The 17,308-nt window shown below is 46.7% G+C and overlaps 1 pseudogene; it reads left to right on the top strand.

Annotated features, from left to right (window-relative positions):
* Window positions 1-218: 218 nt before the first annotated feature.
* Window positions 219-4,530, top strand: LOC129469907 (14-3-3 protein epsilon-like; annotated as a pseudogene).
* Window positions 4,531-17,308: the final 12,778 nt, after the last annotated feature.

Below are 17,308 nucleotides of genomic sequence, written 5' to 3'. Positions count from 1 at the left end.
GGGAAGACCTTGGGGCTTGCTGCCCAGCACTCCCTGAAGTCACTGGTCCCCACATTCTGGTGTGGCACTCCTCGACTGCTCCAAGTGTTGCTTAATGGGCTCCAGTCCAGGGGGGATGTGATGTCACCGCTCCAGAGGACACAGGCAGAAAACCCTTCGGCAGCATCCATGTGGTGCTAATTCTGCAGGTGTGCAGATTTTGCTTTTCCCTCATAGAAATGGTGGAGTCAATGAAGAAATTAGCAGGGATGGATGTGGAGCTGACAGCTGAAGAAAGAAACCTCCTATCTGTTACATATAAGAATGTGACTGGAGCTAGAAGAGCCTCCTAGAGAATAATCAGCAGCCTTGAACAGAAAGAAGGAACAAGAGAGGAGAAGACAAGGGAAAATGATTCAAAAGTATGGCAAGTGGTGAGACTTGTACCACAGTCCCCTCTTATCCACAGTTAAAGTTACCAGTGGTACAGTACAATAACATAATTTGAGAGAAAAAGACACTACGTTCATATAACTTCTATTAGAGTATGTTATAATTGTTCTGTTATTAATCTTTTACTGTGCCTAGTTTACAAATTAATCTTTACCATGAATATGTATGTATAGAACAAAACATAGTATATATAAGGTTTGGTATTATCCATGGTTTCAGCATATCCACTGGGGAGTCTCAGAATGGATCCCTCTCAGATAAAAGGGAACTACTGTGTTTTCAAGAAAAATGATGAGTGTTTTTGGTTAAATTTGTTCCATTCTTCTTTTTATTGAAAGATCAGGTTTTTTTTAATCCAATTCCATAGTTTTTAATCTTTGGGTTTTATACAACATAAATTATCTGGGGGAAGGAAGTTGTTGTCACCTGAATATGTCCCAATTTTTGCCTTTTATTTTTATAGTTTTAGAAAATGTCTCTGAAAAGGGAGGCTTGTTTCTTTTGAGCATCTGGCTTAGTTCTCAGGCTTATGTCTGTCAATAATTTGGCCATAGTCATTGGCATTTGAGGTCACAGCCTAGTGCTCTCTGGATTGTATATGTAGTACACATTTTATATCTTGGTAGATTTTTATCTTTTGCTCTTGTGGGTTAGGCTACAGAATATTTCAGGGCAGAGGTGAGTAACTTTTTCTCCTGGAAGCTGCAATAGTGGGCAAAAAAAAGTGAGACCCTGTCGCTAAAAATAGAGTTGTAAGCTGGGGTTGATGTTACCATTACCATGAAATACGTTGGGTCAAAGAATTTCAATGACCAATAGACAACTTTTGTGTCCCAGAGGAATGAGGAAGTGAGAAAGTTGAAAGTGCTGAAGAAAGAAGTCCATGAGCTACACTGTGGGACTTGGGCTAGCTAGGAAAGGGAAGCAGGACGCAAAGAGAGCAACTGATAACACTGGGAGAAGATGTGGAAAGTTCCAGTCTGGATGTCTTAAGATGAGATGAAGGAAGGGAGGGAGGAGATGTCTTAATGAGTCCCTAAGTAGAAACAAGAAGAGAAAAGGAACTAAAAGAGGAAGCCACGGCCAAGAGTGGAGCATTGCAGTGTAAGACTTCTAGTATGGAGCAGCACAGTTAGCTGTATGGATAACTGCAAGTGTTGGAGTAGAAAGCAAAGAACTCTGTTGAATGGAACGTAGCCACACCATACCTTGGTGTGATCTCAGGTATTGGATAGGTTGGCTGTAGATAGTCAGTGGATGTGGGATAAGGACCTAGAGATCTATTGATGACAGAAACTGAGAAATGGAATGTAGAATATCGGCTTTTGAGGAGGAAGGGTTTGGAGTAACAGGAGAGCAGTCATTGAGTATGTGAGGAGCTAGGAGAACATGGAAACCTTTAGTCTCCTACAGCAGTCTCTATTTGAAAAGTCATCAGGAAGATAGTTTATTCAGAAAATTGTTTTGCTTAGCTAAGATAAGAATGCTATTATGGAAGAAAGAGTGAGAGAATGTTTTACAGTGGAAAGGAGGTTCCAGGGGCGTGAGAGGAACCTAGAAAGGTTCAACGGTAGTGCCATGAGTTCATAGAAAATAGGAAGCAAGCGGCCAGGCACGGTGGCTCACGCCTGTAATCCCAGCACTTTGGGAGGCCGAGGTGGGAAGATCATGGGGACAGGAGATCGAGGCCATCCTGGCTAACACAGTGAAACCCTGTCTCTACTAAAAATACCAAAAAAAAAAAAAAAAAAAAATTAGCCGGGCATGGTAGTGGCTGCCTGTAGTCCCAGCTACTCGAGAGGCTGAGGCAGGAGAATGGTGTGAACCCAGGAGGCAGAGCTTGCAGTGAGCTGAGATGGTGCCACTGCACTCCAGCCTGAGGGACAAAGCAAGACTCCATCTCAAAAAAAAAAAAAAAAGGAATCAAGCTGGGTATGTGCGTTTAGAGGTGCTGTACGTTTTCAGTATTAGAAATGAATAGAGATGAGCAATAGTTTCTTTGGTCCATAGATTTTTGGTATCTTAACTAGTTTTTGATCTCTTCCACTAAAGGGATTGCCTGTTGAACGTTGTTAGGAATATAAGTACTGAAGGCAAACTGCCTGGGTTTGAATTTTGTTCTGTCCCTTGCACCCTGCCTGGCTTCAAATCCTAGCTCTGTTTATTAAGTTCTTTTTAGGTTCTGCTTTCCCAAGTAAATGGACACAATAGTTGCTACCTTGTGAAAGATTAATGTAATTGACCAGCATTTACCAAGTAGCATCAGTGTTCAGTTTCAGTCACTGGTGATTCTGTAGTTGGATTGTGAGGGGGCGCTGGGGCGGGGAGTGGTGTGTGTGTCTAGCACTTAATTGCATGCAGAAAGGAAAAGATACTTTTGATAACCGAGAGGCAGCTTTTCTCTGACTTTGTGTCAAAAGGGAAGAAGGGAGTTTGGAGAGGGATACAAATTCTCTGTAATACTAAGCTCTCTTCCACAAAAACAGAGGTAGATAGAATGTGTAATAAATTTACAGAATTTCTAGACTGAAACAGTCTGATTTTTTAAAATTTATTTTTTCAGGTTGAGACTGAGCTAAAGTTAATCTGTGGTGACGTTCTGGATGCACTGGACAAACACCTCTTCCAGCAGCTACCACTGCCAAGTCCAAGGTTTTCTATTATGAAATGTAGGTTCTATACTAGAAAGGAAAATGTAAAATTAAAAGTTGGCCTTTTTAGAGTCATGACTTTCTTCTATGTAGGTTTCCAACTTTTATTTACAAATAATTGTTTAATGTTAGAAGGATAGTTGATGTTGGAATAAAAAGATGGTCAGGCTGTTATAAAAATGCATTAGTTTTTGCTTTACTTATATTCTCTTGCTTTCATGGGACCTATCTCATTCCCCTCCCCCAAACGCCCACACATTGCACAGTGCTGGCTAAATGTTTCATGTAGAAATTTTAGTTTATGATTAATACACTTGTGCCATTTCTTGGAACCACTTGCTTGTTTAATTCTAGTCTATCAAGTGATAGTTTTGTTGATATTTAGAGGCTCCTCAGTTAATTTCTGTGGGATTTTTGGTTATATCTAATAAGGAAAATAGTATGAAATGTCTAAGAAAAAAATGAAATGAAGCCAAATATTCCTGAGAGTGTTTAAAATTATTGAAGTACACTTGTTAGTTGTTACATATATTTTTGTCACATATTTATATTATATAGAACAATTTTAGCTATTTTACTTTGAAAATCATTGTTCCTGGTTTAATTTTTTTTTTTTTTATTTTGCTTTAGGAAAGGGGACTACCACAGGTATCTGGCAGAATTTGCCACAGGAAATGACAGGAAGGAGGCGGTGGAGAACAGCCTAGTGGCTTACAAAGCTGCTAGTGATATTGCAGTGAGAGAACTTTCACCAACACATCCCATTCACTTATGTCTTGCTCTCAATTTTTCCATATTCTCCTGTGAAATTCTGAATTTCCCTGACCCTGCCTGCAGGTAAGTTGTGGGGAAGAACACAAGCTGTCAGTGTGAAAGTGAAGACGGATAGCTATTTGAGTGTTCCGTCTTGTTTCTTGGGACTGCCTTTGTAGGCTTGGCTGTGTAGTAATTCTTACGGCTCTTATTGAAGCTGCTTTGTATTAAAACAGACCTATCTCAACCCAGTAGCATAGCAGTCAGGATAATTATTTTGATGTGGCATATTGTTGTTGTTAGTAAACTGAAAAATCTAACATGTTAATATAACTAGAGGAAGGAAATGAGAGAAAATTATAATAGAATTATCTTAATTTTTGTATATTAGTGTTCAGTCTTGTGGGCATGTTTTTAATAGAAGGTGAAAGACTTATACACTGAAAATGATAAAACCTTGCTGAAAGTAATTAAGACAAATGAAAGACATCCTGTGTTTATGAAGGAAGACTTAATATTGTTATGATGTCAAGACTATCCAAAGCAATCTACAGATTCGATGTAATCCTTCTGGATATTCCAATGGCATGTCTGATTTTCTTTCTGAAATAGAAAAGTCATCCTAAACCTCATAGGGAATTTCAAGGCACCCTCCCTGAATAATCAAAACAATTGTGAAAAAGAAGAAAAAAGTTGGAGAACTTGGCCGGGCGTGGTGGCTCACGCCTGTAATCCCAGCACTTTGGGAGGCCAAGGCAGGTGAATCACGAGGTCAGGAGATTGAGACCATCCTGGCTAACACAATGAAACCCTGTCTCTAGTAAAAATACAAAAAAATTAGCCAGACATGGTGGCGGGCACCTGTAGTCCCAGCTACTCGGGAGGCTGAGGCAGGAGAATGGCGTGAACCTGGGAGGCAGAGCTTGCAGTGAGCTGAGATCATGCCACTGCACTCTAGTCTGGGCAACAGAGTAAGATTCCTGTCTCAAAAAAAAAAAAAAAAAACAGGCCGGGTGCAGTGGCTCACACCTGTAATCCCAGCACTTTGGGAGGCTGAGGTGGGTGGATCTCTTGAGGTCAGGAGTTCAAGACCAGCCTGGCCAACATGGTGAAAGCCCGTCTCTACTACAAATACAAAATAGCTGGGCGGGGTGGTGTGCACCTGTAATTCCAGCTACTCAGGAGGCTGAGGCAGGAGAATCACTTGAACCCAGGAGGCAGAGGTTGTAGTGAGCCAAGATCACGCCACTGCATTCCAGCCTGGATGACAGAGTGAGACTCTGTTTCAAAAAAAAAAAAAGGAAAAGAAAAACCAAAAACTGTGATACTGGCATAAGGACAGACATCTAGATCAATGGGATGGAATAGAGGGCCCAGAAACAAACCCTCACGTAAGTGGTCAGTTGAGTTTTGAAAAGGATGCCAAGATGTGCTGGGCACAGTGGCTCACACCAGTAATCCTAATAGTTTGGGAGGCTGAGGCAAGAGGATCACTTGTGGTCAGGAGTTTGAGACCAGCCTGGCCAACATGGCAAAACCTTGTCTTTACCAAAAATACAAAAATTAGCCAGGCGTGGTGGCGCATGCCTGTAATCCTAGATACTTGAGAAGCTGAGGCACGAGAATCCCTTGAAGCCAGAAGGTTCAGGTTGCAGTGAGCCGGGATGACTCCACTGCACTCCAGCCTGGGTGACAGAGTGAGACTCTGAGAAAGAAAGAGAGAGAGAGTTGAGGTTGCAGTGAGCCAAGATCACTCCACTGTACTTGAGCCTGGGTGACAAAGTGAGACAAGAAAGAAAGAAAGAAAGAAAGAAAGAAAGAAAGAAAGAAAGAAAGGAAGGAAGGAAGGAAGGAAGGAAGGAAGGAAGGAAGGAAGGAAGGAAGGAAAAGACAGAGAAAGAGAGAAGGAAGGAAGGGAGGGAGGGTGGAAATAGACAGAGAAAAGAAAAGAAAAGAAAGAAAGGAAAGAGAGATGTGCCAAGACCATTTAATGGGGGAAAAAAACAATCTTTTTAATAAACAGTGCTGAGAAAACTGAGTATATGTAAAAGAATGAAGTAGGATTCTTACCATATACCATATATAAATTTAACTCAAAATGGATCAAAAACATAAGCGCTAAAATCATGAAATTCTTAGAAGAAAACATAGGGGAAACCCTTGAAAACATGGGATTCAGCAATGTTTTCTTGGATATAACACTCAAAGCACAGGCAACACAAGAAAATAGATAAATTGATCTTCATCAATTGAAGAAATTTCATCAAACAACACTATGAAGAGAGTGAAAAGAGGCCAGGTGTGGTGGCTCATGCCTGTAAATCCCAGCATTTTTGGATGCTAAGGTGGGAAGATGAGTTGTGCCCAGGAGTTTGAGACCAGCCTGGGCAACACAGGGGGACCCCCATCTCTATAAATAAAAAAATAAAAAATAAAAAATTAGCTGGGCATGGTGGCATGTGCCTGTAGTCCCAGCTACTTGGGAGGCTGAGGTGGGAGGACCGCTTGAGCCCAAGAGGTCGAGGCTGCAGTGAGCCATGATTACACCACCGCACTCCAACATGGGTGGCAGAGTGAGACCGTATCTCAAAAGAAAAGACCAAAAAAAGTGTGAAAAGACAACTCACAGAATGAGAAAAGATATTTGCAAATTGTGTGTCTGATAAGGGATTAATATCGAGAACATATTGAAAAAATTCCTACAACTCAACACTTACAAAAACAAGGAAGCCAATTCAAAACTGGGCAAAAGGCTTAGACATTTCCCCAAAGAAGACAGGCACACATGAAAAGAAGCTCCACGTCGCTGATCACACCAGGGCGGTGGCTCATGGTGGAGGGAGGATGGTTTGAATCCAGGAATTTGAGACCAGCTTGGGCAACATAGTGAGATCCCATCTTTACCAAAAGTAAAATAAAACTCAGCCAGACATGGTGGTGCACACTTGTGGTCCCAGCTACTCTGGGTGGGGCGCTGAGGCAGGAGGATTGCCTGAATCCAAAGAATTCAAGCTTGAAATAAACTATGATTGCACCACTGCACTCCAGCCTGGGCAACAGAGCAAGACCTTGTCTCAAAGAAAAGGAAAAGAAAAAGAACTCGGTCTAAACTCAATTTTCATCCTTCTGTGTTCCCTACACATTTGCAAGATACCACACCATTATTCGTCATTAAACATAGCAATGGCTGCATAATTTTCTAGCCTTCAGATGGCCATAGTGGAATTTATTCACCCTTTCTTGGTCATGTAGGTCATTTCTCTGTTTTTTTTTTTAAGTGTCTTGCTATTGGCTATTTATTATCTTTGCTTTCTGAATCATTTCTGCTTTGGGTCCTGTGGCCCTGCTTGGCTCCTGCCCCTTCTTTCCATTGGCTGCCACCTCTCCCTCCTCCTCTCCCACTGGTCAGGGACTTCCTGGGAAAGACACATCTGGCTTTGTGTGCCTTGCCTATAGCCATGGTTTTACCATGTGATGTCACCACATCACTGACACTTGACTTAAGGAGATGAGTCATAACTTGTGCTGTCATTTCTCTCCTGAGAAGCTAAACTAAGAGATACAGGAAGTGCTCCTGAGCAGCCCTGGAGAGCCAGACTGGAAAGCCACTCACACTTGGGGCTGAGGCCACCGATTTTATTTTATTTTATTGTTTTTGAGACAGGATCTCACTCTGTCACCCAGGCTGGAGTACAGCGGTACTATCTCGGCTCACCGCAGCCTCTGTCTCCCAGACTCAAGCGGTCGTCCTACCTCAGCCTCCTGAGTAGCTGGTATCACAGGTGGATGCCACCATGCCTGGCTAGTTTTTTGTATTTTTCATAGAGACGGGGTTTTGCCATGTTGCCCAGGCTGGTCTTGAACTCCTGGGCTCAACTGCTCCACCTGCTTCAGTCTCCCAAAGTGCTGGGATCAAAGGTGTCAGCCATGGTGCCCGGAGGCTACCATTTTGGATCACCCATGTAGTGATGGATCAGCCTAGAAAGCGTGTTGTGGCAACTCAAGCGTCAGTTACAGATGAATGGGTAAAGAAATGGTGGTATAGACATACAAGACAGTAACATTCAGCCCTAAAAAAGAAGGGAATCTTGCCGTTTGCAACAACATGGATGGACCTGGAGGACATTATGCCAAGTGAAATAAGCCAGGCACAGAAGGACAAATACTGCATGGTTCCTTTTTTTTTGGCAGGGGACGGAGTCTCTCTCTGTCGCCCAGGCTGGAGTGCAGTGGTGCAGTCTCGGCTCACTGCAAGCTCCGCTTCCCGGGTTCACGCCATTCTCCTGCCTCAGCCTCCTGAGTAGCTGGGACTACAGGCACCCGCCACCATGCCCAGCTAATATTTGTATTTTTAGTAGAGACAGGGTTTCATTGTGTTAGCCAGGGTGGTCTTGATCTCCTGACCTCATGATCCACCCACCTCGGCCTCCCAATCCCAAAGTGCTAGGATTATAGGCATGAGCCACTGCGCCTGGCCACATGGTTCCATTTTTATGAGGTATCTACAACAGTGAAACTCACAGAAGCAGTGCATACAATAGTGGTTAGCAGGGGCTGGAGGGTGGACAAAACGGGATGTTGTTCCATGGGTGCAAAGTTTCAGTTATGCTAGAGGAATACGTTCTAGAGATGTGTTGTACAACACAGGGCCTATGAATAACAATACTGTACATTTCAAAATCTGTTAAGTGGGTAGGTCTCACGTTGTGTTGTTACCACACACCGAAAAACCCAAAACAAAACCAAAACCAAAGAGACACAAGGAAACTTGGGGAGGTGTTGGCTATGTCTATTCCCTCAGTGTAGTGACAGTATCATCGGTGTTTGCAAATGTCCAGACTTACCAAATTGTACACATTAACCATGTGCAGTTCTGTGCATATCAGTTATTCCTCAATAAGGCTGTTTCTTTTTTCTTTTTTTGAGATGGCGTCTCCTTCTATCTCCCAGGCTGGAGTGCAGTGGTGCGATCATAGCTCGCTGCAGCCTTGAATTCCCGGGCTCAAGTGATCCTCCCGCCTCAGCCTTCAGAGTAGCCACCACGCCCTGCTAATTTTTATTTTTTTAATTTTTTGTAGAGATGCAACCTCGAAGTGTTGCCCAGGCTCTTGAACTCCTGGGCTCAAATTATTCTCCTGTCTCGGCCTCTTAAAGTGCTGGGATTATAGGCGTGAGCCACCGCGCCTGGCCTCCTCTCTCTCCATTTTTCTGTTCAGGATAAACCAGTGGTCCCTGGGGTTGTTTCTCATCTGTACCGCAGGAGTCTTCTGGAGCTGAACCGAGGCTCTTGCACACACACATCTGGGCTTGGACCCAACATCATCAGAACTGACGCTCTAGACACATGGCTTTGACTCTTCATAAAACGTCCACATCAGCAGCTTTTACCCATTTGTTCAACAAATACTCGTTAGTGGGCTCCTGTTCCCTCAGCCTTGGTGTAGGCCCTGGAGTTACTGGGGGTAATGGTGGGTATGGCCCCTACTCTCATGAAGGTTAGTGGTGAGAGAAAGGAAGAAATAACTATACAAGATGCTTTTGGTGATGAACGCCCTGAAGGACAGAGCAGGGAGATGTGGGAGTGCCTGGGGTTGGCGGGGCAGGCCTCACAGGGCAATGGCACTTGAGTTGAGACCTGGACGATAGATTGCGTCAGAGCACCAAGCGGGGCTCTTTGTCACAAACAACAGGCTCCCACTCTGGTTAACATAAGCAGAAAAGGAACGCATGGGAAGGGGTGTCAGGTGGTTCGGAGAATGAGCTGGAGGCCTGGAGAGTTGGGCCAGCACACGGGCTTCCTAAGGGAGTTGGCAGCCAGAACCTTCAGCAGAGTCATGCCGCAGAGGGATCTGGTGGGGACCGAGCTGCTGCCACCCTGGATACTGGACGCCATGTGGGCCTTGAAGGCCAGACCCTCTGGCAAGCCCCCAACAGAGGGACCTTCAACCTGGGCCTGCTGACCTGCCCCAGATTACAGGTTTGTCTTCTACTGGACGTCTTTTAGAACTAAAGATGGCTTCCCATCTCACGCACAGTGTGAGGCTGTGGTGGGATTGCATGAGCCCAGCAGTTCAAGACCAGCCTGGGCAACATAGCAAAACCCCATCTCTGCAAAATAAAAATTAAAAGAATAGCCAGGCATGATGACACATGCCTGGTCTCAGCTACTCAGGAGGCTAAAGCAGGAGGTCAAGGCTGCAGTGAGCCATGATCACGCCACTGCACTCCAGCCTGGGAGATACAATGAGAACCTGTCTCAAAAAAAAAGTTGCTACGTGACTTGGGTCCAATCTTCTGCCCTCATCCTCTGTTCTTCCCTTGCCCCATCCTGCTCTGGCCACATTGGCAACTTTGCTTTTTCTCAGTCATGCCAAGCATGGCTCTGCCTTCAGAACCTTTTCCCTAGGTGTCTCCATTGCTCCCTTCCGCCCCTCCTCCAAGTCTTAGCTCAACACTTACCTCGAGGCCTGCCTGACCTCCCTATTAAGCACAACCTTGCCTGCCCACCCAGTTCCTTTATGCTCATAGTTTTTGCTACTGGTCACCTTCTAACATACCATTATTGTGTCTGCTGTTCATGGATGATCTCACTGATGACTGTTTCTCAGGGGCCCAGGCAGGGGCTGACGTTAGAGTCAATACTCCACAGCTGTTTGTTGAATGAGTAGGTAACAGCATGGCTGACTGGTCCTGGTGCAAACAGTTTTGGGAGGCCTCAGTTTGAATCGTGCTTCTGTCATCAACCAGCTGTGTGATTCTGCACAAGTATTTTAACCTCTCTGGGCCTCGGTTTCCCCATCTGTATCTTGGGGGCCTACCTCAAATGGTTCCTGGTGAAGAGTGACAAGACCATATCCTAAGTTCCAGTTGCCTTTTCCTCTGCCTTTCCACCTTCCCCTCCAGCCCCTCCAAATCTTTTTTGTTAAGACAGGGTCTCACTCTGTCACCCAGGCTGGAATGCCGTGATCTCGGTTCACTGCAGCCTCTATCTCCCATGCTCAAGTGAAACCCACCACAGCCTCCCAAAGTGCTGAGTGCTGGGATTATAGGCGTGAAACACTGCACCAGCTACACGTAGAACTTGATAAAGATTGGCTTTCACCGTGTGTGAGATGGGGAGCCATCTTCAGTTCTGTAGCTGGGACTACAGGTGCATTCCACTACGCCCTGGTTTTGTGTGTGTGTGTTTTTTTTTTTTTTTTTTTTTTTTTTTTTTTTTTTTCTGATTTTGTACAGACGGGTTTCTCCTTGTTGGCCAGGCTGGGCTCGAACTCCTGGTTTCAAGTGAACCTCCAACTTGGCTTCCCAAAGTGCTGGGATTACAGGCGTGAGCCACCGTCCCCGCCCCCTCGAAATCTGTTAGGACGAGTCTCGCCAAGGCAATGCAATCGCAATATGATGTTTCCATTTACTTTGGATTATACGTCATTATGAATATTAACACTTAAAAAGGACATCTTCGGGTAGGTCAGACGAAAGTACAAAAATTGCGTTGTGGGGCTGGTGTTTGAGGACAGTGTCTGCAGCCGTCACATGGTAGCAAAACGGTGTTAAGCAGTGCAGGAGAGTCTGCATCGACGACAGCCAGAGTCCATACCTCGGGAGGTTTATTTGGTTTGAGAGGGAACAACAGGCAGGACGGGCACCGCCCGGGGCTCCACAGGCAGGCGGGCCAGGGTGTGGTTCCTCGCGCTGGCCACTAGAGGTGAGGCGTTTACCGCTTCAGGGCTGGAAGATGGGCCCTCGGGGATTGGCTAGTGCTGGCCCCAGGCGGGGTTGGATGCGGCGCCTCAGGCGGCCCCCCTGGTTACCGACACCCGACTTTGGCATGACTTTATTTTTTTTTCCCCCATCAGATTTCCTGTCTTTGTGGGCTGATGGACTAAAGGAAAGATGGCCATTGAGGGTCAAAGGCAGAGCCTCTTCTGCAGCTTCTCAAAGCGCCTTCTTTAACAGAGACAATCTGCATGGGGTCTAGAACGGTTCTGAAATCTTGATGAAGGTTTCAAAACTTCCTGTGGGGGTCTCCTGCCCGAGCGCCTACGCTGCCCCTGGGCTGACTGGCCAGTGAGCCCCACCTCCCAGCTTGACTGTGCCCGCATCAGCCTGGACCATCTTTCGGGACCAGCCCCGTTTGCACAGCCTGAGCTATAGGGGGCCCTGGAGTTCGGGGTTCTTGTCCCAACTGCCCTTGCAGTCCTGTTCCACCCATTGAGGCTCAGTTTCCCCATGTGCCTAATAAGGAAGTCATGCTAGGTGGGGCTTACAGCCTCTTGCAGCTTTGCCATTCGTCACTTCCGCGTCTTCAGAGAGGCTGCCAAGTCTCCTCTCAATGAAGTTCCCCAAAAAGCAAACGTAAGAAAATACACAGAGCTTACCCAGACACCAGGCCCTTTAGAAATAGTCCATTTCTTATCTTAGGCCCCCAGAAGGTCCTCGTTCTAGCTTTGTGGAGAAGAGAGGAGCCTTTGCCTCAGCCCCCAGAGGTTGGGGTGGGGTGGCTGAATTTTGAGGCCAGGATTGGCAACTCTAGGGAAGCCCAAAGTGACAGGAATGGTTTCACAGCCACCTAGAGGATAAGGTGTCAGGACGGTGACAAGACCCCAGGTCCCTATCACACACCAGAGCTCACTGAGCCTCCACCTGGGGTCTCTGCTGAGTCTCTGACAGGCCAGGAGAGAAGGGACTGGGGGTACTGACCCCCAGAAAGTCAGAGAATGTGGCAGTTGGAGGACCTGGGTTTCAGTCCTGGATCATCCCTTCCCCGCCTTGGTAAACTACTCAGACTCTGGAAACCTGTTTCACCTCTAAGATGGGGATGACAATCGAACCCACCTTTCAGGACTGTGAAGATGCTTAAGACAAGTGCATGCAAAAACTTTCACACACACAAAGCCTTCCTAAAGATGGGGAGACAAGGCCTCATGAGCAGCAGGTGGCCAGGCACTACGTGGGGGCTGGGGTCCTGCTTTCCTTGCAACCTGGAAAAGGACTGATGGGCACTTAGTGGGTTTCGAATCATGACCCTGGACCTCAGGTGGTGGTGTGCTTTGTGTCTGCAGCAGAAGGCCCCAGCCTCGTGCCTGTGAGTCCTGCTACCAATGTTGAAGGGGTGGACAGCAGGCGGGTGAGCCCCAGGCTGGCAGCTAGCAAGACCTCTCCCGTGTGAGCCCAGCACCCCACTTCCCCTGAAATGTGATGTCCAGTGCTCCAGGCTGGGGGCTGTGGATCCTGGTTCCAGCTGTGTGAGGGCTGGAAGGCCCTGGGCAGGTCATCTGCCCTCTCTGGGCCTATTTCCGTCACACACTGAGGGGCTGAGCACACTGGACTCTATAGCTGTACAACTCCTTGGCTCTGCTTTTGTTCCTGAGGGCCCCTTAGGCAGGGAAAGTTTGAGGGCCTCAGGGCTGGGCCCCAAGACTCAGATGCTTTCAACCCCTTCCTGGAGTGCCTAACTCAGGGGAGCAGACAGGCCCAGCAGACAGGGTGACTCTCCTGCTCAGCTCCTGGAGCTATATGTTTTTTTAGCCTACTATTTTACTTAAGAATAGATCATGAGCGTTGACTATTCTAAAACATGATTTCATGACTATGTAGAAGTCCATTGTATCAATATACAATCACTTAACCAATTCTTTATTGAAAATGGTGGTGTGGCCGGGCACGGTGGCTCACGCCTGTAATCCCAGCACTTTGGGAGGCCAAGGTGGGCAGATCATGAGGTCAGGAGATCGAGACCATGCTGGATAACACGGTGAAACCCCGTCTCTACTAAAAAAAAATACAAAAAATTAGCCAGGCGTGGTGGTGGGCACCTGTAGTCCCAGCTACTCAGGAGGCTGAGGCAGGAGAATGGCGTGAACCCAGGAGGCGGAGCTTGGAGTGAGCCGAGATCACGCCACTGCACTCCAGCCTGGGTGAAAGTGCGAGACTCTGTCTCAAAAAAAAAAAAAAAAAAAGAAAAGAAAATGGTGGTGTATACATACAAGAAAATACCATTCAGCCCTAAAAAAGAAGGGAATCTTGCCCTTTGCAACCACATGGATGGGCCTGGAGGACATTATGCTAAGTGAAATAAGCCAGGCACTTGTTTTCCAATTTCTGGTTGATTGACGTGTAACTCTAAAGACGTTGAATCTTATTTGGACATATGATGTGAGGCACAGACGGAACTTTATGCCTTTCCAAGCGCTTAGTCAGTCATCTCTGCACCATTGATTTAATAATCAAGACATCCTCTCCCCACAGCTTTGAAATGCCTCGGTGCCCATGTACCTCATTCGTACATTCCTGCAGGTCTGTGTGTGGGCTCCCTTGTCTACTCATCCCACTGGTGTTCTATTCTTATGCTAGTCCCAAACCTCTTTGACTTTGTAGCAGAAAGTTCAGTGGCCGGATGACCAACCACGCAAGGCTGGTTCTGCTTTGGTTCCTCTACTGGATAGGGCTTGACACCCGCTTTTGCTTGGGAATGTCAACTGCAGCCAGTTATTACTGAACATTTAGTACTGACATGGAAAACCAGCACTTTCTGTTTAAGAGGGAAAAACTGTTGTGATGATTGTGGAACTAGCTCTTCTTACTAACTACAGTCGTCATCCTTAAGAATGCCCGTCACCACAAATGTCCAAGAGACGGGGAAATCTCAAGAACTCTGACGGCACTGACTTCCTGCAGTTCTGCAAAATGATCCCAAACTACTACTCTTTTGTTCTCCTGCTTTTTGAAATTGTTGTCTCCTCCCTTGGTGTCAAGTCGTCCGCAGTCACTTCTTGCCTCTAACAGCTCTCCTTCTTGTCATATTCTGTCCTGATCACCCATGGGTTGCAAGCTCCAGTAATTAAGCTTGGTGACGGTATTGGTTGCTGCTGTGTACTGACTGCCTCTTTGTGCCAGGCTCTGCTAAACTGTGTATTTAACCTTGAATCCTTACCACAACTCTGTTATGTAGCTATGATGATCCTTACATTTTGAGATGAGAATTTTTTAGCAGTGAATGATAATAGACTTTCTGAAACAAGGTGGATAGACGTGTATCGGAAACTCAAGGAAGGATCCTCTGGGCAAAGCATCTCAGTAAAGCCCACAAGTCTCAGGCATGGGAGGGAGAAGGGGAAATGAAAGTCAGGTTGCTAAGCGTTACCAAGGAATGGGGACAAAGAGGGAGCAGGAGTAGAGAAAGGCAGGGGGCCTCTGGCGGAGCAAGGTTTTGGAGGGGTGGAAAGGGAGTAGATGAAGAGTTGAAGTGGAGGCATTTGTTCAGAGGAAGGGGATATCGGCTCCTCTGAGTTATCATAAAAGGAGGAGAAGCTATATAATGATGCAGAGAAAGGTGGAGGTTGAGCCAAGTGTCTGGTCACAGATGTTTTGTGGGAAAGGAGAGAGAAGTCATTGGATAGAGCTGTTGAGCTGCTTGTTGGGATGAAGCTCAGTTGCCCATAATGGTAGCTGGCTTGAAATTGCAGTCTGTATTGACTGCTTTCGCTTCCCTACCTGACTTCTCTCTCCACCAGTGTTTCTGGGGATCACCTCCCAAATAAGCTGCTTGCCTCCTTCCTTCCTTCCTTCCTTCCTTCCTTCCTTCCTTCCTTCCTTCCTTCCTTCTTCTTTCTTTTTTTGACATAGTCTTGCACTGTTGCCTGGGCTGGGAGTGCATTGGCACAATCTAGGCTCACTGCAACCTCCACTTCCCAGGTTCAAGCAGTTCTCCTAAAGCAAAACCGAAATTTTGAAAAAAAATTAGGCTGGCGCGGTGGCTCACGCCTGTAATCGCAGCACTTTGGGAAGCCGAGGCAGGCAGATCACAGGGTCAGGAGATCGAGACCATCCTGGCTAACACAGTGAAACCCCGTCTCTACTAAAAATACAAAAAAATTAGCCAGGCGTGGTGGTGGGCGCCTGTAGTCCCAGCTACTTGGGAGGCTGAGGCAGGAGAATGGCGTGAACCCGGGAGGCAGATCTTGCAATTAGCTGAGATCACGCCACTGCACTTCAGCCTGGGTGACAGAGCGAGAATCTGTCTCAAAAAAAAAAAAAGAGAGTTAGGATCCTGTCTTATTCACCTGTCTCCCTACCTAGTACTGGACCAGGCACATGGCAAGCTCTCTGTAAGGCATTAAATATCCCCATTTTACAGATCAGCAAACTGAGGCCTACAGAGGGAAAAATGACTCACCCCAATGACACTGCTAGTCAGGGGCAGGGCAGAATGGAATTAAGGATTTGGAGACTCTGTTGTCCGGTGCTGTTCCCTGCACTGCTCTGTTACTGTACAGTTACAGAAGCCGGATTTAGGAGAAATCAAAACACAAAGAGTCATTATTTTCAAGTTTGTTATTTTTTACTATGCTTGACTCTGGTCTTTCCAAACATGGTTTTCCTGATAATTCGGGATCTGAGAGGAAAACCTTCACACAGCTTTGCTCTCAAACGGGTCAGAAAGAGCAACTGGCACTTTGGGAGGCTGGGGCAGGTGGATCACTTGAGGGCAGGAGTTCAAGACCAGCCTGGCCAACTTGGTGAAACCCCATCTCTACTAAAAATACAAAAAATTATCTGGGCATGGTGGTGGATGCCTGTAATATCAATTACTGAGGAGGCTGAGGCAGGAGAATCACTTGGACCCAGGAGGCAAAGGTTGCAGTGAGCCGAGATCGGGCCATTGCACTCCAGCTTGGTGACAGAGAGAGACTCTGTCTGAAAAAAACAGAAGGAGGCCGGGCACGGTGTCTTACACCTGTAATCCCAGCACTTTTGGAGGCCAAGGTGGGCGGATCACAAGGTCAGAAGATCCAGAAGATCAAGACCATCCTGGCTAACACGGTGAAACCCCTTCTCTACTAAAAATACAAAAAATTAGCCGGACGTGGTGGCGGATGCCTGTAGTCCCAGCTACTCATGAGGCTGAGGCAGGAGAATGGCATGAACCCGAGAAGTGAAGCTTGCAGTGAGCCGAGATAGCACCACTGCACTCAAGCCTGGGCGACAGAGCGAGACTCCATCTCAAAAACAAACAAACAAAAATACAGGAGCAACTGGGGCATTAGAGCTGAAAGCAACCTCTGGGATCATCTAGTCCACCCACCTCACTGCCTCCTCGAGAGGGGAGGTGACTCTTGCACAGTCACATGGGCAGCTGAGCTGGACTCCTCTTACAGTGCTCCATTCACAGGAAGTCAGGTGGCATCGGCGTGGGCTGAGCAGCAGAATGGAGCCTGGGTATTTATAGGACAAATGCTCACAGAAGCCTCCCGCACTGGCAGTCAAGCCCTGCAACCTCCATCAAGTCCCCACAGAGGCAGCAAAGCCCATGCGGGGAGGGAGGCAAAGCTTAGGGGGCAGGACAGGTGGGCCTTGCCCCACCAGAAGGACCTTTCTTGTCCATGCTCTTTCCCGACTGCTGCTATGCTGTGCTCTTTACAGCTTTGTCAAGAGGAGGGCAGTTACCATCTGAGCCTAGAGATTTATGGCTG

This window comes from Symphalangus syndactylus, chromosome 20 (assembly GCF_028878055.3).
Source record: "Symphalangus syndactylus isolate Jambi chromosome 20, NHGRI_mSymSyn1-v2.1_pri, whole genome shotgun sequence".
NCBI lineage: Eukaryota > Metazoa > Chordata > Mammalia > Primates > Hylobatidae > Symphalangus > Symphalangus syndactylus.
Note: the sequence above shows the minus strand (reverse complement) of the source record. Positions and strands in the feature narration are given on the sequence as shown.